The following is a 19,473-nucleotide window of genomic DNA, read 5'->3' as shown; positions in this document are numbered from 1 at the left end:
GCTCCAGGGCCGTTCCGCCTAACTTTTTACGATGCCAACGTAACCAGAGTGACGGGAGCGGCACAATTCAGAAAAAGTGCTCAGCTCGCCGAGAAAATGCGATTTAAGCAATAAAATTAAAAATGCTTATAAAACATAAACCAAACGTTGGAGGTGGTCATTTCTTCATGCGCAGTGATAAACTCGGCACTCTAAAGCACCCGAGAGCGTTTTTTGCGATGCCAACCTAACCAGAGTGACGGGAGCGGCACAATTCAGAAAAAGTGCTCAGCTCGCCGAGAAAATGCGATTAAAGCAATAAAATTAAAAATGCTTATAAAACATAAACCAAACGTTGGAGGTGGTCATTTCTTCATGCGCAGTGAATAACTCGGCACTCTAAAGCACCCGAGAGCGTTTTTTTCGATGCCAACCTAACCAGAGTGACGGGAGCGGCACAATTCAGAAAAAGTGCTCAGCTCGCCGAGAAAATGCGATTTAAGCAAGAAAATTAAAAATGCTTATAAAACATAAACCAAACGTTTGAGGTGGTCATTTATTCATGCGCAGTGAATAACTCGGCACTCTAAAGCACCCGAGAGCGTTTTTTTCGATGCCAACCTAACAGAGTGACGGGAGCGGCACAATTCAGAAAAAGTGCTCAGCTCGCCGAGAAAATGCGATTTAAGCAATAAAATTAAAAATGCTTATAAAACATAAACCAAACGTTGGAGGTGGTCATTTCTTCATGCGCAGTGATAAACTCGGCACTCTAAAGCACCCGAGAGCGTTTTTTTCGATGCCAACCTAACCAGAGTGACGGGAGCGGCACAATTCAGAAAAAGCGCTCAGCTCGCCGAGAAAATGCGATTTAAGCAGTAAAATTAAAAATGCTTATAAAACATAAACCAAACGTTGGAGGTGGTCATTTCTTCATGCGCAGTGAATAACTCGGCACTCTAAAGCACCCGAGAGCGTTTTTTTCGATGCCAACCTAACCAGAGTGACGGGAGCGGCACAATTCAGAAAAAGTGCTCAGCTCGCCGAGAAAATGCGATTTAAGCAATAAAATTAAAAATGCTTATAAAACATAATCTAAACGTTGGAGGTGGTCATTTCTTCATGCGCAGTGATAAACTCGGCACTCTAAAGCACCCGAGAGCGTTTTTTTCGATGCCAACCTAACCAGAGTGACGGGAGCGGCACAATTCAGAAAAAGTGCTCAGCTCGCCGAGAAAATGCGATTTAAGCAATAAAATTAAAAATGCTTATAAAACATAAACCAAACGTTGGAGGTGGTCATTTCTTCATGCACAGTGATAAACTCGGCACTCTAAAGCACCCGAGAGCGTTTTTTTCGATGCCAACCTAACCAGAGTGACGGGAGCGGCACAATTCAGAAAAAGTGCTCAGCTCGCCGAGAAAATGCGATTTAAGCAATAAAATTAAAAATGCTTATAAAACATAAACCAAACGTTGGAGGTGGTCATTTCTTCATGCGCAGTGAATAACTCGGCACTCTAAAGCACCCGAGAGCGTTTTTTTCGATGCCAACCTAACCAGAGTGACGGGAGCGGCACAATTCAGAAAAAGTGCTCAGCTCGCCGAGAAAATGCGATGTAAGCAATAAAATTAAAAATGCTTATAAAACATAAGCCAAACGTTGGAGGTGGTCATTTCTTCATGCGCAGTGATAAACTCGGCACTCTAAAGCACCCGAGAGCGTTTTTTTCGATGCCAACCTAACCAGAGTGAAGGGAGCGGCACAATTCAGAAAAAGTGCTCAGCTCGCCGAGAAAATGCGATTTAAGCAATAAAATTAAAAATGCTTATAAAACATAAACCAAACGTTGGAGGTGGTCATTTCTTCATGCGCAGTGATAAACTCGGCACTCTAAAGCACCCGAGAGCGTTTTTTTCGATGCCAACCTAACCAGAGTGACGGGAGCGGCACAATTCAGAAAAAGTGCTCAGCTCACCGAGAAAATGCGATTTAAGCAATAAAATTAAAAATGCTTATAAAACATAAACCAAACGTTGGAGGTGGTCATTTCTTCATGCGCAGTGATAAACACGGCACTCTAAAGCACCCGAGAGCGTTTTTTTCGGTGCCAACCTAACCAGAGTGACGGGAGCGGCACAATTCAGAAAAAGTGCCCAGCTCGCCGAGAAAATGCGATTTAAGCAATAAAATTAAAAATGCTTATAAAACATAAACCAAACGTTGGAGGTGGTCATTTCTTCATGCGCAGTGATAAACTCGGCACTCTAAAGCACCCGAGAGCGTTTTTTTCGATGCCAACCTAACCAGAGTGACGGGAGCGGCACAATTCAGAAAAAGCGCTCAGCTCGCCGAGAAAATGCGATTTAAGCAGTAAAATTAAAAATGCTTATAAAACATAAACCAAACGTTGGAGGTGGTCATTTCTTCATGCGCAGTGAATAACTCGGCACTCTAAAGCACCCGAGAGCGTTTTTTTCGATGCCAACCTAACCAGAGTGACGGGAGCGGCACAATTCAGAAAAAGTGCTCAGCTCGCCGAGAAAATGCGATTTAAGCAATAAAATTAAAAATGCTTATAAAACATAAACCAAACGTTGGAGGTGGTCATTTCTTCATGCGCAGTGATAAACTCGGCACTCTAAAGCACCCGAGAGCCTTTTTTTCTATGCCAACCTAACCAGAGTGACGGGAGCGGCACAATTCAGAAAAAGTGCTCAGCTCGCCGAGAAAATGCGATTTAAGCAATAAAATTAAAAATGCTTATAAAACATAAACCAAACGTTGGAGGTGGTCATTTCTTCATGCGCAGTGATAAACTCGGCACTCTAAAGCACCCGAGAGCGTTTTTTTCGATGCCAACCTAACCAGAGTGACGGGAGCGGCACAATTCAGAAAAAGTGCTCAGCTCGCCGAGAAAATGCGATTTAAGCAATAAAATTAAAAATGCTTATAAAACATAAACCAAACGTTGGAGGTGGTCATTTCTTCATGCGCAGTGAATAACTCGGCACTCTAAAGCACCCGAGAGCGTTTTTTTCGATGCCAACCTAACCAGAGTGACGGGAGCGGCACAATTCAGAAAAAGTGCTCAGCTCGCCGAGAAAATGCGATTTAAGCAATAAAATTAAAAATGCTTATAAAACATAAACCAAACGTTGGAGGTGGTCATTTCTTAATGCGCAGTAATAAACTCGGCACTCTAAAGCACCCGAGAGCGTTTTTTTCGATGCCAACCTAACCAGAGTGACGGGAGCGGCACAATTCAGAAAAAGTGCTCAGCTCGACGAGAAAATGCGATTTAAGCAATAAAATTAAAAATGCTTATAAAACATAAACCAAACGTTGGAGGTGGTCATTTCTTCATGCGCAGTGATAAACTCGGCACTCTAAAGCACCCGAGAGCGTTTTTTTCGATGCCAACCTAACCAGAGTGACGGGAGTGACGGGAGCGGCACAATTCAGAAAAAGTGCTCAGCTCGCCGAGAAAATGCGATTGAAGCAATAAAATTAAAAATGCTTATAAAACATAAACCAAACGTTGGAGGTGGTCATTTCTTCATGCGCAGTGATAAACTCGGCACTCTAAAGCACCCGAGAGCGTTTTTTTCGATGCCAACCTAACCAGAGTGACGGGAGCGGCACAATTCAGAAAAAGTGCTCAGCTCGCCGCGAAAATGCGATTTAAGCAATAAAATTAAAAATGCTTATAAAACATAAACCAAACGTTGGAGGTGGTCATTTCTTCATGCGCAGTGATAAACTCGGCACTCTAAAGCACCCGAGAGCGTTTTTTTCGATGCCAACCTAACCAGAGTGACGGGAGTGACGGGAGCGGCACAATTCAGAAAAAGTGCTCAGCTCGCCGAGAAAATGCGATTGAAGCAATAAAATTAAAAATGCTTATAAAACATAAACCAAACGTTGGAGGTGGTCATTTCTTCATGCGCAGTGATAAACTCGGCACTCTAAAGCACCCGAGAGCGTTTTTTTCGATGCCAACCTAACCAGAGTGACGGGAGCGGCACAATTCAGAAAAAGTGCTCAGCTCGCCGCGAAAATGCGATTTAAGCAATAAAATTAAAAATGCTTATAAAACATAAACCAAACGTTGGAGGTGGTCATTTCTTCATGCGCAGTGATAAACTCGGCACTCTAAAGCACCCGAGAGCGTTTTTTTCGATGCCAACCTAACCAGAGTGACGGGAGCGGCACAATTCAGAAAAAAAGCTCAGCTCGCCGAGAAAATGCGATTTAAGCAATAATATTAAAAATGCTTATAAAACATAAACCAAACGTTGGAGGTGGTCATTTCTTCATGCGCAGTGATAAACTCGGCACTCTAAAGCACCCGAGAGCGTTTTTTTCGATGCCAACCTAACCAGAGTGACGGGAGCGGCACAATTCAGAAAAAGTGCTCAGCTTACCGAGAAAATGCGATTTAAGCAATAAAATTAAAAATGCTTATAAAACATAAACCAAACGTTGGAGGTGGTCATTTCTTCATGCGCAGTGATAAACTCGGCACTCTAAAGCACCCGAGAGCGTTTTTTTCGATGCCAACCTAACCAGAGTGACGGGAGCGGCACAATTCAGAAAAAGTGCTCAGCTCGCCGAGAAAATGCGATTAAAGCAATACAATTAAAAATGCTTATAAAACATAAACCAAACGTTGGAGGTGGTAATTTCTTCATGCGCAGTGATAAACTCGGCACTCTAAAGCACCCGAGAGCGTTTTTTTCGATGCCAACCTAACCAGAGTGACGGGAGCGGCACAATTCAGAAAAAGTGCTCAGCTCGCCGAGAAAATGCGATTTAAGCAATAAAATTAAAAATGCTTATAAAACATAAACCAAACGTTGGAGGTGGTCATTTCTTCATGCGCAGTGATAAACTCGGCACTCTAAAGCACCCGAGAGCGTTTTTTTCGATGCCAACCTAACCAGAGTGACGGGAGCGGCACAATTCAGAAAAAGTGCTCAGCTCGCCGAGAAAATGCGATTTAAGCAATAAAATTAAAAATGCTTATAAAACATAAACCAAACGTTGGAGGTGGTCATTTCTTCATGCGCAGTGAATAACTCGGCACTCTAAAGCACCCGAGAGCGTTTTTTTCGATGCCAACCTAACCAGAGTGACGGGAGCGGCACAATTCAGAAAAAGTGCTCAGCTCGCCGAGAAAATGCGATTTAAGCAATAAAATTAAAAATGCTTATAAAACATAAACCAAACGTTGGAGGTGGTCATTTCTTAATGCGCAGTAATAAACTCGGCACTCTAAAGCACCCGAGAGCGTTTTTTTCGATGCCAACCTAACCAGAGTGACGGGAGCGGCACAATTCAGAAAAAGTGCTCAGCTCGCCGAGAAAATGCGATTTAAGCAATAAAATAAAAAATGCTTATAAAACATAAACCAAACGTTGGAGGTGGTCATTTCTTCATGCGCAGTGATAAACTCGGCACTCTAAAGCACCCGAGAGCGTTTTTTTCGATGCCAACCTAACCAGAGTGACGGGAGTGACGGGAGCGGCACAATTCAGAAAAAGTGCTCAGCTCGCCGAGAAAATGCGATTTAAGCAATAAAATTAAAAATGCTTATTAAACATAAACCAAACGTTGGAGGTGGTCATTTCTTCATGCGCAGTGAAAACTCGGCACTCTAAAGCACCCGAGAGCGTTTTTTTCGATGCCAACCTAACCAGAGTGACAGGAGCGGCACAATTCAGAAAAACTGCTCAGCTCGCCGAGAAAATGCGATTTAAGCAATAAAATTAAAAATGCTTATAAAACATAAACCAAACGTTGGAGGTGGTCATTTCTTAATGCGCAGTGATAAACTCGGCACTCTAAAGCACCCGAGAGCGTTTTTTTCGATGCCAACCTAACCAGAGTGACGGGAGCGGCACAATTCAGAAAAAGTGCTCAGCTCGCCGAGAAAATGCGATTTAAGCAATAAAATTAAAAATGCTTATAAAACATAAACCAAACGTTGGAGGTGGTCATTTCTTCATGCGCAGTGATAAACTCTGCACTCTAAAGCACCCGAGAGCGTTTTTTTCGATGCCAACTGTCATGATTGGTCCCCAGTTTTGCTAGGTTGCCATGGTTTCTGTTCGCGTCGCCCCTCCCCTCCTGTGTTCCCTCAATCAGTGTGATCATTCTCACCTGCCTCTCATTTCCAGTCATGTATTTAAGTCCTGTCTCTGTGTCACTCCCCTGTCGGTTCATTGCTAATGTCAACCGGTCCCTTTGTCTCACATCTCGGTCAGTATCTGTTGTTGGTTTGGTTGCAAGTTATGTCTGTTACCGAGTCTGTAAGTTCCTGCAATAAACCCTTTTCCAAGCTGCACGTGGTCGCCCTGCTCCATCTTCCACTCCGTTCGTGACAGAATGAACCGACCCCACAGCGACCAGCGCTTGGACCCCCCTCCACCACCAGCTTCCGTCAGCCAAGCCAAGCCAAGCCAAGCCCAAGAAACGCAAGCCAAGCCAAGCCAAGCCAAGCCAAAGAAACGCAAGCCAAGCCAAGCCAAAGAAACCAAAGCCAAGCCAAAGAAACCAAAGCCAAGCCAAGAAACCAAGCCAAGAAACCAAGCCAAGAAACCAAGCCAAACCAAGGCACGGTAAGCAACCAAGCCACGCCAAGCAGCCAAGCCAAGCCAAGCCCAAGAAAGCCAAGCCCAAGAAACCAAGGCCAAGCCAAGCCCAAGAAACCCAAGCCAAGCCAAGCCAAGACCAAGAAACCAAAGCCAAGCCAAGCCCAAGAAACCAACGTCAAGCCAAGCCGAAGCCAAAGCCGAGCGAAGCCAAAGCCGAGCCAAGCCACAGCCGAGCCAAGCCACAGCCGAGCCAAGCCACAGCCGAGCCAAGCCACAGCCGAGCCAAGCCACAGCCGAGCCAAGCCACAGCCGAGCCAAGCCACAGCCGAGCCAAGCCACAGCCGAGCCAAGCCACAGCCGAGCCACAGCCACAGCCGAGCCACAGCCACAGCCACAGCCGAGCCAAGCCACAGCCGAGCCAAGCCACAGCCGAGCCAAGCCACAGCCGAGCCAAGCCACAGCCGAGCCAAGCCACAGCCGAGCCACAGCCGAGCCGAGCCACAGCCGAGCCGAGCCGAGCCGAGCCGAGCCAGAGCCGAGCCACAGCCGAGCCACAGCCACAGCCACAGCCGAGCCACAGCCACAGCCGAGCCACAGCCACAGCCGAGCCACAGCCGAGCCAAGCCACAGCCGAGCCAAGCCACAGCCGAGCCAAGCCACAGCCCCATCTGCGACGCCATCGGTTCCCCAAGTCGCCGCCCGAGTGCGGTTCATGTCCCCAAAGTCGCCGCCCGAGTGCGGTTCATGTCCCCAAAGTCGCCGCCCGAGTGCGGTTCATGTCCCCAAAGTCGCCGCCCGAGTGTGGTTCATGTCCCCAAAGTCGCCGCCCGAGTGCGGTTCATGTCCCCAAAGTCGCCGCCCGAGTGCGGTTCATGTCCCCAAAGTCGCCGCCCGAGTGCGGTTCATGTTCCCCAAAGTTGCTGCCGACTGCGCGTCAGGCCCCCAGTGTGTGCCGCGAGTGTGGCCCTGGGCCTCTGACCTCCGCTGAGTGCAGTTCTGTTCCCCAAGTTCCTGCCGATTGCGCGTCAGGCCCCCAGTGTGTGCCGCGAGTGTGGCCCTGGGCCCCTGACCTCCGCTGAGTGCAGTTCTGTTCCCCAAGTTCCTGCCGATTGCGCGTCAGGCCCCCAGTGTGTGCCGCGATTGTAGCCCTGGGCCCCTGACCTCCGCTGAGTGCAGTTCTGTTCCCCAAGTTCCTGCCGATTGCGCGTCAGGCCCCCAGTGTGTGCCGCGAGTGTGGCCCTGGGCCCCTGACCTCCGCTGAGTGCAGTTCTGTCCCCCAAGTCGCCGCCGAGTGAGGTGGTTTCCCTAGTCGCCGCCGCCCGAGTGCGGCTCTCTGCCCCTTGTCGCCGCCCCCCGGGTGCGGCTCTCTGCCCCCCCGCCCCCCCCCCCCGCGTCGTGAGGGATTCGATTTTTGGGACGTCGGGAGCCGTCCCTTGTGGGGGGGGGGTACTGTCATGATTGGTCCCCAGTTTTGCTAGGTTGCCATGGTTTCTGTTCGCGTCGCCCCTCCCCTCCTGTGTTCCCTCAATCAGTGTGATCATTCTCACCTGCCTCTCATTTCCAGTCATGTATTTAAGTCCTGTCTCTGTGTCACTCCCCTGTCGGTTCATTGCTAATGTCACCCGGTCCCTTTGTCTCACATCTCGGTCAGTATCTGTTGTTGGTTTGGTTGCAAGTTATGTCTGTTACCGAGTCTGTAAGTTCCTGCAATAAACCCTTTTCCAAGCTGCACGTGGTCGCCCTGCTCCATCTTCCACTCCCTTCGTGACACCAACCTAACCAGAGTGACGGGAGCGGCACAATTCAGAAAAAGTGCTCAGCTCGCCGAGAAAATGCGATTTAAGCAATAAAATTACAAATGCTTATTAAACATAAACCAAACGTTGGAGAAGGTCATTTCTTCATGCGCAGTGATAAACTCGGCACTCTAAAGCACCCGAGAGCGTTTTTTTCGATGCCAACCTAACCAGAGTGACGGGAGCGGCACAATTCAGAAAAAGTGCTCAGCTCGCCGAGAAAATGCGATTTAAGCAATAAAATTAAAAATGCTTATAAAACATAAACCAAACGTTGGAGGTGGTTATTTCTTCATGCGCAGTGATAAACTCGGCACTCTAAAGCACCCGAGAGCGTTTTTTTCGATGCCAACCTAACCAGAGTGACGGGAGCGGCACAATTCAGAAAAAGTGCTCAGCTCGCCGAGAAAATGCGATTTAAGCAAAAAAATTAAAAATGCTTATAAAACATAAACCAAACGTTGGAGGTGGTAATTTCTTCATGCGCAGTGATAAACTCGGCACTCTAAAGCACCCGAGAGCGTTTTTTTCGATGCCAACCTAACCAGAGTGACGGGAGCGGCACAATTCAGAAAAAGTGCTCAGCTCGCCGAGAAAATGCGATTTAAGCAATAAAATTAAAAATGCTTATAAAACATAAACCAAACGTTGGAGGTGGTCATTTCTTCATGCACAGTGATAAACTCGGCACTCTAAAGCACCCGAGAGCGTTTTTTTCGATGCCAACCTAACCAGAGTGACGGGAGCGGCACAATTCAGAAAAAGTGCTCAGCTCGCCGAGAAAATGCGATTTAAGCAATAAAATTAAAAATGCTTATAAAACATAAACCAAACGTTGGAGGTGGTCATTTCTTCATGCGCAGTGATAAACTCGGCACTCTAAAGCACCCGAGAGCGTTTTTTTCGATGCCAACCTAACCAGAGTGACGGGAGCGGCACATTTCAGAAAAAGTGCTCAGCTCGCCGAGAAAATGCGATTTAAGCAATAAAATTAAAAATGCTTATAAAACATAAACCAAACGTTGGAGGTGGTCATTTCTTCATGCGCAGTGATAACTCGGCACTCTAAAGCACCCGAGAGCGTTTTTTTCGATGCCAACCTAACCAGAGTGACGGGAGCGGCACAATTCAGAAAAAGTGCTCAGCTCGCCGAGAAAATGCGATTTAAGCAATAAAATTAAAAATGCTTATAAAAAATAAAACAAACGTTGGAGGTGGTCATTTCTTCATGCGCAGTGAATAACTCGGCACTCTAAAGCACCCGAGAGCGTTTTTTTCGATGCCAACCTAACCAGAGTGACGGGAGCGGCACAATTCAGAAAAAGTGCTCAGCTCGACGAGAAAATGCGATTTAAGCAATAAAATTAAAAATGCTTATAAAACATAAACCAAACGTTGGAGGTGGTCATTTCTTCATGCGCAGTGATAAACTCGGCACTCTAAAGCACCCGAGAGCGTTTTTTTCGATGCCAACCTAACCAGAGTGACGGGAGTGACGGGAGCGGCACAATTCAGAAAAAGTGCTCAGCTCGCCGAGAAAATGCGATTGAAGCAATAAAATTAAAAATGCTTATAAAACATAAACCAAACGTTGGAGGTGGTCATTTCTTCATGCGCAGTGATAAACTCGGCACTCTAAAGCACCCGAGAGCGTTTTTTTCGATGCCAACCTAACCAGAGTGACGGGAGCGGCACAATTCAGAAAAAGTGCTCAGCTCGCCGCGAAAATGCGATTTAAGCAATAAAATTAAAAATGCTTATAAAACATAAACCAAACGTTGGAGGTGGTCATTTCTTCATGCGCAGTGATAAACTCGGCACTCTAAAGCACCCGAGAGCGTTTTTTTCGATGCCAACCTAACCAGAGTGACGGGAGTGACGGGAGCGGCACAATTCAGAAAAAGTGCTCAGCTCGCCGAGAAAATGCGATTGAAGCAATAAAATTAAAAATGCTTATAAAACATAAACCAAACGTTGGAGGTGGTCATTTCTTCATGCGCAGTGATAAACTCGGCACTCTAAAGCACCCGAGAGCGTTTTTTTCGATGCCAACCTAACCAGAGTGACGGGAGCGGCACAATTCAGAAAAAGTGCTCAGCTCGCCGCGAAAATGCGATTTAAGCAATAAAATTAAAAATGCTTATAAAACATAAACCAAACGTTGGAGGTGGTCATTTCTTCATGCGCAGTGATAAACTCGGCACTCTAAAGCACCCGAGAGCGTTTTTTTTCGATGCCAACCTAACCAGAGTGACGGGAGCGGCACAATTCAGAAAAAAAGCTCAGCTCGCCGAGAAAATGCGATTTAAGCAATAAAATTAAAAATGCTTATAAAACATAAACCAAACGTTGGAGGTGGTCATTTCTTCATGCGCAGTGATAAACTCGGCACTCTAAAGCACCCGAGAGCGTTTTTTTCGATGCCAACCTAACCAGAGTGACGGGAGCGGCACAATTCAGAAAAAGTGCTCAGCTCGCCGAGAAAATGCGATTTAAGCAATAATATTAAAAATGCTTATAAAACATAAACCAAACGTTGGAGGTGGTCATTTCTTCATGCGCAGTGATAAACTCGGCACTCTAAAGCACCCGAGAGCGTTTTTTTCGATGCCAACCTAACCAGAGTGACGGGAGCGGCACAATTCAGAAAAAGTGCTCAGCTTACCGAGAAAATGCGATTTAAGCAATAAAATTAAAAATGCTTATAAAACATAAACCAAACGTTGGAGGTGGTCATTTCTTCATGCGCAGTGATAAACTCGGCACTCTAAAGCACCCGAGAGCGTTTTTTTCGATGCCAACCTAACCAGAGTGACGGGAGCGGCACAATTCAGAAAAAGTGCTCAGCTCGCCGAGAAAATGCGATTAAAGCAATAAAATTAAAAATGCTTATAAAACATAAACCAAACGTTGGAGGTGGTAATTTCTTCATGCGCAGTGATAAACTCGGCACTCTAAAGCACCCGAGAGCGTTTTTTTCGATGCCAACCTAACCAGAGTGACGGGAGCGGCACAATTCAGAAAAAGTGCTCAGCTCGCCGAGAAAATGCGATTTAAGCAATACAATTAAAAATGCTTATAAAACATAAACCAAACGTTGGAGGTGGTCATTTCTTCATGCGCAGTGATAAACTCGGCACTCTAAAGCACCCGAGAGCGTTTTTTTCGATGCCAACCTAACCAGAGTGACGGGAGCGGCACAATTCAGAAAAAGTGCTCAGCTCGCCGAGAAAATGCGATTTAAGCAATAAAATTAAAAATGCTTATAAAACATAAACCAAACGTTGGAGGTGGTCATTTCTTCATGCGCAGTGAATAACTCGGCACTCTAAAGCACCCGAGAGCGTTTTTTTCGATGCCAACCTAACCAGAGTGACGGGAGCGGCACAATTCAGAAAAAGTGCTCAGCTTACCGAGAAAATGCGATTTAAGCAATAAAATTAAAAATGCTTATAAAACATAAACCAAACGTTGGAGGTGGTCATTTCTTCATGCGCAGTGATAAACTCGGCACTCTAAAGCACCCGAGAGCGTTTTTTTCGATGCCAACCTAACCAGAGTGACGGGAGCGGCACAATTCAGAAAAAGTGCTCAGCTCGCCGAGAAAATGCGATTAAAGCAATAAAATTAAAAATGCTTATAAAACATAAACCAAACGTTGGAGGTGGTAATTTCTTCATGCGCAGTGATAAACTCGGCACTCTAAAGCACCCGAGAGCGTTTTTTTCGATGCCAACCTAACCAGAGTGACGGGAGCGGCACAATTCAGAAAAAGTGCTCAGCTCGCCGAGAAAATGCGATTTAAGCAATAAAATTAAAAATGCTTATAAAACATAAACCAAACGTTGGAGGTGGTCATTTCTTCATGCGCAGTGATAAACTCGGCACTCTAAAGCACCCGAGAGCGTTTTTTTCGATGCCAACCTAACCAGAGTGACGGGAGCGGCACAATTCAGAAAAAGTGCTCAGCTCGCCGAGAAAATGCGATTTAAGCAATAAAATTAAAAATGCTTATAAAACATAAACCAAACGTTGGAGGTGGTCATTTCTTCATGCGCAGTGAATAACTCGGCACTCTAAAGCACCCGAGAGCGTTTTTTTCGATGCCAACCTAACCAGAGTGACGGGAGCGGCACAATTCAGAAAAAGTGCTCAGCTCGCCGAGAAAATGCGATTTAAGCAATAAAATTAAAAATGCTTATAAAACATAAACCAAACGTTGGAGGTGGTCATTTCTTAATGCGCAGTAATAAACTCGGCACTCTAAAGCACCCGAGAGCGTTTTTTTCGATGCCAACCTAACCAGAGTGACGGGAGCGGCACAATTCAGAAAAAGTGCTCAGCTCGCCGAGAAAATGCGATTTAAGCAATAAAATAAAAAATGCTTATAAAACATAAACCAAACGTTGGAGGTGGTCATTTCTTCATGCGCAGTGATAAACTCGGCACTCTAAAGCACCCGAGAGCGTTTTTTTCGATGCCAACCTAACCAGAGTGACGGGAGTGACGGGAGCGGCACAATTCAGAAAAAGTGCTCAGCTCGCCGAGAAAATGCGATTTAAGCAATAAAATTAAAAATGCTTGTAAAACATAAACCAAACGTTGGAGGTGGTCATTTCTTCATGCGCAGTGATAAACTCGGCACTCTAAAGCACCCGAGAGCGTTTTTTTCGATGCCAACCTAACCAGAGTGACGGGAGCGGCACAATTCAGAAAAAAAGCTCAGCTCGCCGAGAAAATGCGATTTAAGCAATAAAATTAAAAATGCTTATAAAACATAAACCAAACGTTGGAGGTGGCCATTTCTTCATGCGCAGTGATAAACTCGGCACTCTAAAGCACCCGAGAGCGTTTTTTTCGATGCCAACCTAACCAGAGTGACGGGAGCGGCACAATTCAGAAAAAGTGCTCAGCTCGCCGAGAAAATGCGATTTAAGCAATAATATTAAAAATGCTTATAAAACATAAACCAAACGTTGGAGGTGGTCATTTCTTCATGCGCAGTGATAAACTCGGCACTCTAAAGCACCCGAGAGCGTTTTTTTCGATGCCAACCTAACCAGAGTGACGGGAGCGGCACAATTCAGAAAAAGTGCTCAGCTTACCGAGAAAATGCGATTTAAGCAATAAAATTAAAAATGCTTATAAAACATAAACCAAACGTTGGAGGTGGTCATTTCTTCATGCGCAGTGATAAACTCGGCACTCTAAAGCACCCGAGAGCGTTTTTTTCGATGCCAACCTAACCAGAGTGACGGGAGCGGCACAATTCAGAAAAAGTGCTCAGCTCGCCGAGAAAATGCGATTAAAGCAATAAAATTAAAAATGCTTATAAAACATAAACCAAACGTTGGAGGTGGTAATTTCTTCATGCGCAGTGATAAACTCGGCACTCTAAAGCACCCGAGAGCGTTTTTTTCGATGCCAACCTAACCAGAGTGACGGGAGCGGCACAATTCAGAAAAAGTGCTCAGCTCGCCGAGAAAATGCGATTTAAGCAATACAATTAAAAATGCTTATAAAACATAAACCAAACGTTGGAGGTGGTCATTTCTTCATGCGCAGTGATAAACTCGGCACTCTAAAGCACCCGAGAGCGTTTTTTTCGATGCCAACCTAACCAGAGTGACGGGAGCGGCACAATTCAGAAAAAGTGCTCAGCTCGCCGAGAAAATGCGATTTAAGCAATAAAATTAGAAATGCTTATAAAACATAAACCAAACGTTGGAGGTGGTCATTTCTTCATGCGCAGTGAATAACTCGGCACTCTAAAGCACCCGAGAGCGTTTTTTTCGATGCCAACCTAACCAGAGTGACGGGAGCGGCACAATTCAGAAAAAGTGCTCAGCTTACCGAGAAAATGCGATTTAAGCAATAAAATTAAAAATGCTTATAAAACATAAACCAAACGTTGGAGGTGGTCATTTCTTCATGCGCAGTGATAAACTCGGCACTCTAAAGCACCCGAGAGCGTTTTTTTCGATGCCAACTTAACCAGAGTGACGGGAGCGGCACAATTCAGAAAAAGTGCTCAGCTCGCCGAGAAAATGCGATTAAAGCAATAAAATTAAAAATGCTTATAAAACATAAACCAAACGTTGGAGGTGGTAATTTCTTCATGCGCAGTGATAAACTCGGCACTCTAAAGGACCCGAGAGCGTTTTTTTCGATGCCAACCTAACCAGAGTGACGGGAGCGGCACAATTCAGAAAAAGTGCTCAGCTCGCCGAGAAAATGCGATTTAAGCAATAAAATTAAAAATGCTTATAAAACATAAACCAAACGTTGGAGGTGGTCATTTCTTCATGCGCAGTGATAAACTCGGCACTCTAAAGCACCCGAGAGCGTTTTTTTCGATGCCAACCTAACCAGAGTGACGGGAGCGGCACAATTCAGAAAAAGTGCTCAGCTCGCCGAGAAAATGCGATTTAAGCAATAAAATTAAAAATGCTTATAAAACATAAACCAAACGTTGGAGGTGGTCATTTCTTCATGCGCAGTGAATAACTCGGCACTCTAAAGCACCCGAGAGCGTTTTTTTCGATGCCAACCTAACCAGAGTGACGGGAGCGGCACAATTCAGAAAAAGTGCTCAGCTCGCCGAGAAAATGCGATTTAAGCAATAAAATTAAAAATGCTTATAAAACATAAACCAAACGTTGGAGGTGGTCATTTCTTAATGCGCAGTAATAAACTCGGCACTCTAAAGCACCCGAGAGCGTTTTTTTCGATGCCAACCTAACCAGAGTGACGGGAGCGGCACAATTCAGAAAAAGTGCTCAGCTCGCCGAGAAAATGCGATTTAAGCAATAAAATAAAAAATGCTTATAAAACATAAACCAAACGTTGGAGGTGGTCATTTCTTCATGCGCAGTGATAAACTCGGCACTCTAAAGCACCCGAGAGCGTTTTTTTCGATGCCAACCTAACCAGAGTGACGGGAGTGACGGGAGCGGCACAATTCAGAAAAAGTGCTCAGCTCGCCGAGAAAATGCGATTTAAGCAATAAAATTAAAAATGCTTATTAAACATAAACCAAACGTTGGAGGTGGTCATTTCTTCATGCGCAGTGAAAACTCGGCACTCTAAAGCACCCGAGAGCGTTTTTTTCGATGCCAACCTAACCAGAGTGACGGGAGCGGCACAATTCAGAAAAACTGCTCAGCTCGCCGAGAAAATGCGATTTAAGCAATAAAATTAAAAATGCTTATAAAACATAAACCAAACGTTGGAGGTGGTCATTTCTTAATGCGCAGTGATAAACTCGGCACTCTAAAGCACCCGAGAGCGTTTTTTTCGATGCCAACCTAACCAGAGTGACGGGAGCGGCACAATTCAGAAAAAGTGCTCAGCTCGCCGAGAAAATGCGATTTAAGCAATAAAATTAAAAATGCTTATAAAACATAAACCAAACGTTGGAGGTGGTCATTTCTTCATGCGCAGTGATAAACTCTGCACTCTAAAGCACCCGAAAGCGTTTTTTTCGATGCCAACTGTCATGATTGGTCCCCAGTTTTGCTAGGTTGCCATGGTTTCTGTTCGCGTCGCCCCTCCCCTCCTGTGTTCCCTCAATCAGTGTGATCATTCTCACCTGCCTCTCATTTCCAGTCATGTATTTAAGTCCTGTCTCTGTGTCACTCCCCTGTCGGTTCATTGCTAATGTCAACCGGTCCCTTTGTCTCACATCTCGGTCAGTATCTGTTGTTGGTTTGGTTGCAAGTTATGTCTGTTACCGAGTCTGTAAGTTCCTGCAATAAACCCTTTTCCAAGCTGCACGTGGTCGCCCTGCTCCATCTTCCACTCCGTTCGTGACAGAATGAACCGACCCCACAGCGACCAGCGCTTGGACCCCCCTCCACCACCAGCTTCCGTCAGCCAAGCCAAGCCAAGCCAAGCCCAAGAAACGCAAGCCAAGCCAAGCCAAGCCAAAGAAACGCAAGCCAAGCCAAGCCAAAGAAACCAAAGCCAAGCCAAAGAAACCAAAGCCAAGCCAAGAAACCAAGCCAAGAAACCAAGCCAAGAAACCAAGCCAAACCAAGGCACGGTAAGCAACCAAGCCACGCCAAGCAGCCAAGCCAAGCCAAGCCCAAGAAAGCCAAGCCCAAGAAACCAAGGCCAAGCCAAGCCCAAGAAACCCAAGCCAAGCCAAGCCAAGACCAAGAAACCAAAGCCAAGCCCAAGAAACCAACGTCAAGCCAAGCCGAAGCCAAAGCCGAGCGAAGCCAAAGCCGAGCCAAGCCACAGCCGAGCCAAGCCACAGCCGAGCCAAGCCACAGCCGAGCCAAGCCACAGCCGAGCCAAGCCACAGCCGAGGCAAGCCACAGCCGAGCCAAGCCACAGCCGAGCCAAGCCACAGCCGAGCCAAGCCACAGCCGAGCCACAGCCACAGCCGAGCCACAGCCACAGCCGAGCCAAGCCACAGCCGAGCCAAGCCACAGCCGAGCCAAGCCACAGCCGAGCCAAGCCACAGCCGAGCCAAGCCACAGCCGAGCCGAGCCACAGCCGAGCCGAGCCGAGCCGAGCCAGAGCCGAGCCACAGCCGAGCCACAGCCACAGCCGAGCCACAGCCACAGCCGAGCCACAGCCACAGCCGAGCCACAGCCGAGCTAAGCCACAGCCGAGCCAAGCCACAGCCGAGCCAAGCCACAGCCCCATCTGCGACGCCATCGGTTCCCCAAGTCGCCGCCCGAGTGCGGTTCATGTCCCCAAAGTCGCCGCCCGAGTGCGGTTCATGTCCCCAAAGTCGCCGCCCGAGTGCGGTTCATGTCCCCAAAGTCGCCGCCCGAGTGCGGTTCATGTCCCCAAAGTCGCCGCCCGAGTGCGGTTCATGTCCCCAAAATCGCCGCCCGAGTGCGGTTCATGTCCCCAAAGTCGCCGCCCGAGTGCGGTTCATGTTCCCCAAAGTTGCTGCCGACTGCGCGTCAGGCCCCCAGTGTGTGCCGCGAGTGTGGCCCTGGGCCTCTGACCTCCGCTGAGTGCAGTTCTGTTCCCCAAGTTCCTGCCGATTGCGCGTCAGGCCCCCAGTGTGTGCCGCGAGTGTGGCCCTGGGCCCCTGACCTCCGCTGAGTGCAGTTCTGTTCCCCAAGTTCCTGCCGATTGCGCGTCAGGCCCCCAGTGTGTGCCGCGATTGTAGCCCTGGGCCCCTGACCTCCGCTGAGTGCAGTTCTGTTCCATAAGTTCCTGCCGATTGCGCGTCAGGCCCCCAGTGTGTGCCGCGAGTGTGGCCCTGGGCCCCTGACCTCCGCTGAGTGCAGTTCTGTCCCCTAAGTCGCCGCCGAGTGAGGTGGTTTCCCTAGTCGCCGCCGCCCGAGTGCGGCTCTCTGCCCCTTGTCGCCGCCCCCCGGGTGCGGCTCTCTGCCCACCCGCCCCCCCCCCCCCCCGCGTCGTGAGGGATTCGATTTTTGGGACGTCGGGAGCCGTCCCTTGTGGGGGGGGGGTACTGTCATGATTGGTCCCCAGTTTTGCTAGGTTGCCATGGTTTCTGTTCGCGTCGCCCCTCCCCTCCTGTGTTCCCTCAATCAGTGTGATCATTCTCACCTGCCTCTCATTTCCAGTCATGTATTTAAGTCCTGTCTCTGTGTCACTCCCCGGTCGGTTCATTGCTAATGTCACCCGGTCCCTTTGTCTCACATCTCGGTCAGTATCTGTTGTTGGTTTGGTTGCAAGTTATGTCTGTTACCGAGTCTGTAAGTTCCTGCAATAAACCCTTTTCCAAGCTGCACGTGGTCGCCCTGCTCCATCTTCCACTCCCTTCGTGACACCAACCTAACCAGAGTGACGGGAGCGGCACAATTCAGAAAAAGTGCTCAGCTCGCCGAGAAAATGCGATTTAAGCAATAAAATTAAAAATGCTTATTAAACATAAACCAAACGTTGGAGAAGGTCATTTCTTCATGCGCAGTGATAAACTCGGCACTCTAAAGCACCCGAGAGCGTTTTTTTCGATGCCAACCTAACCAGAGTGACGGGAGCGGCACAATTCAGAAAAAGTGCTCAGCTCGCCGAGAAAATGCGATTTAAGCAATAAAATTAAAAATGCTTATAAAACATAAACCAAACGTTGGAGGTGGTTATTTCTTCATGCGCAGTGATAAACTCGGCACTCTAAAGCACCCGAGAGCGTTTTTTTCGATGCCAACCTAACCAGAGTGACGGGAGCGGCACAATTCAGAAAAAGTGCTCAGCTCGCCGAGAAAATGCGATTTAAGCAAAAAAATTAAAAATGCTTATAAAACATAAACCAAACGTTGGAGGTGGTAATTTCTTCATGCGCAGTGATAAACTCGGCACTCTAAAGCACCCGAGAGCGTTTTTTTCGATGCCAACCTAACCAGAGTGACGGGAGCGGCACAATTCAGAAAAAGTGCTCAGCTCGCCGAGAAAATGCGATTTAAGCAATAAAATTAAAAATGCTTATAAAACATAAACCAAACGTTGGAGGTGGTCATTTCTTCATGCGCAGTGATAAACTCGGCACTCTAAAGCACCCGAGAGCGTTTTTTTCGATGCCAACCTAACCAGAGTGACGGGAGCGGCACAATTCAGAAAAAGTGCTCAGCTCGCCGAGAAAATGCGATTTAAGCAATAAAATTAAAAATGCTTATAAAACATAAACCAAACGTTGGAGGTGGTCATTTCTTCATGCGCAGTGATAAACTCGGCACTCTAAAGCACCCGAGAGCGTTTTTTTCGATGCCAACCTAACCAGAGTGACGGGAGCGGCACATTTCAGAAAAAGTGCTCAGCTCGCCGAGAAAATGCGATTTAAGCAATAAAATTAAAAATGCTTATAAAACATAAACCAAACGTTGGAGGTGGTCATTTCTTCATGTGCAGTGATAACTCGCAACTCTAAAGCACCCGAGAGCGTTTTTTTCGATGCCAACCTAACCAGAGTGACGGGAGCGGCACAATTCAGAAAAAGTGCTCAGCTCGCCGAGAAAATGCGATTTAAGCAATAAAATTAAAAATGCTTATAAAAAATAAAACAAACGTTGGAGGTGGTCATTTCTTCATGCGCAGTGAATAACTCGGCACTCTAAAGCACCCGAGAGCGTTTTTTTCGATGCCAACCTAACCAGAGTGACGGGAGCGGCAC

This window comes from Syngnathus typhle, unplaced genomic scaffold (genome assembly GCF_033458585.1).
Source record: "Syngnathus typhle isolate RoL2023-S1 ecotype Sweden unplaced genomic scaffold, RoL_Styp_1.0 HiC_scaffold_106, whole genome shotgun sequence".
NCBI classification, from domain to species: Eukaryota; Metazoa; Chordata; class Actinopteri; order Syngnathiformes; family Syngnathidae; genus Syngnathus; species Syngnathus typhle.
The sequence above is the reverse complement of the archived record's forward strand: the minus strand, read 5'-3'. Positions refer to the sequence as shown.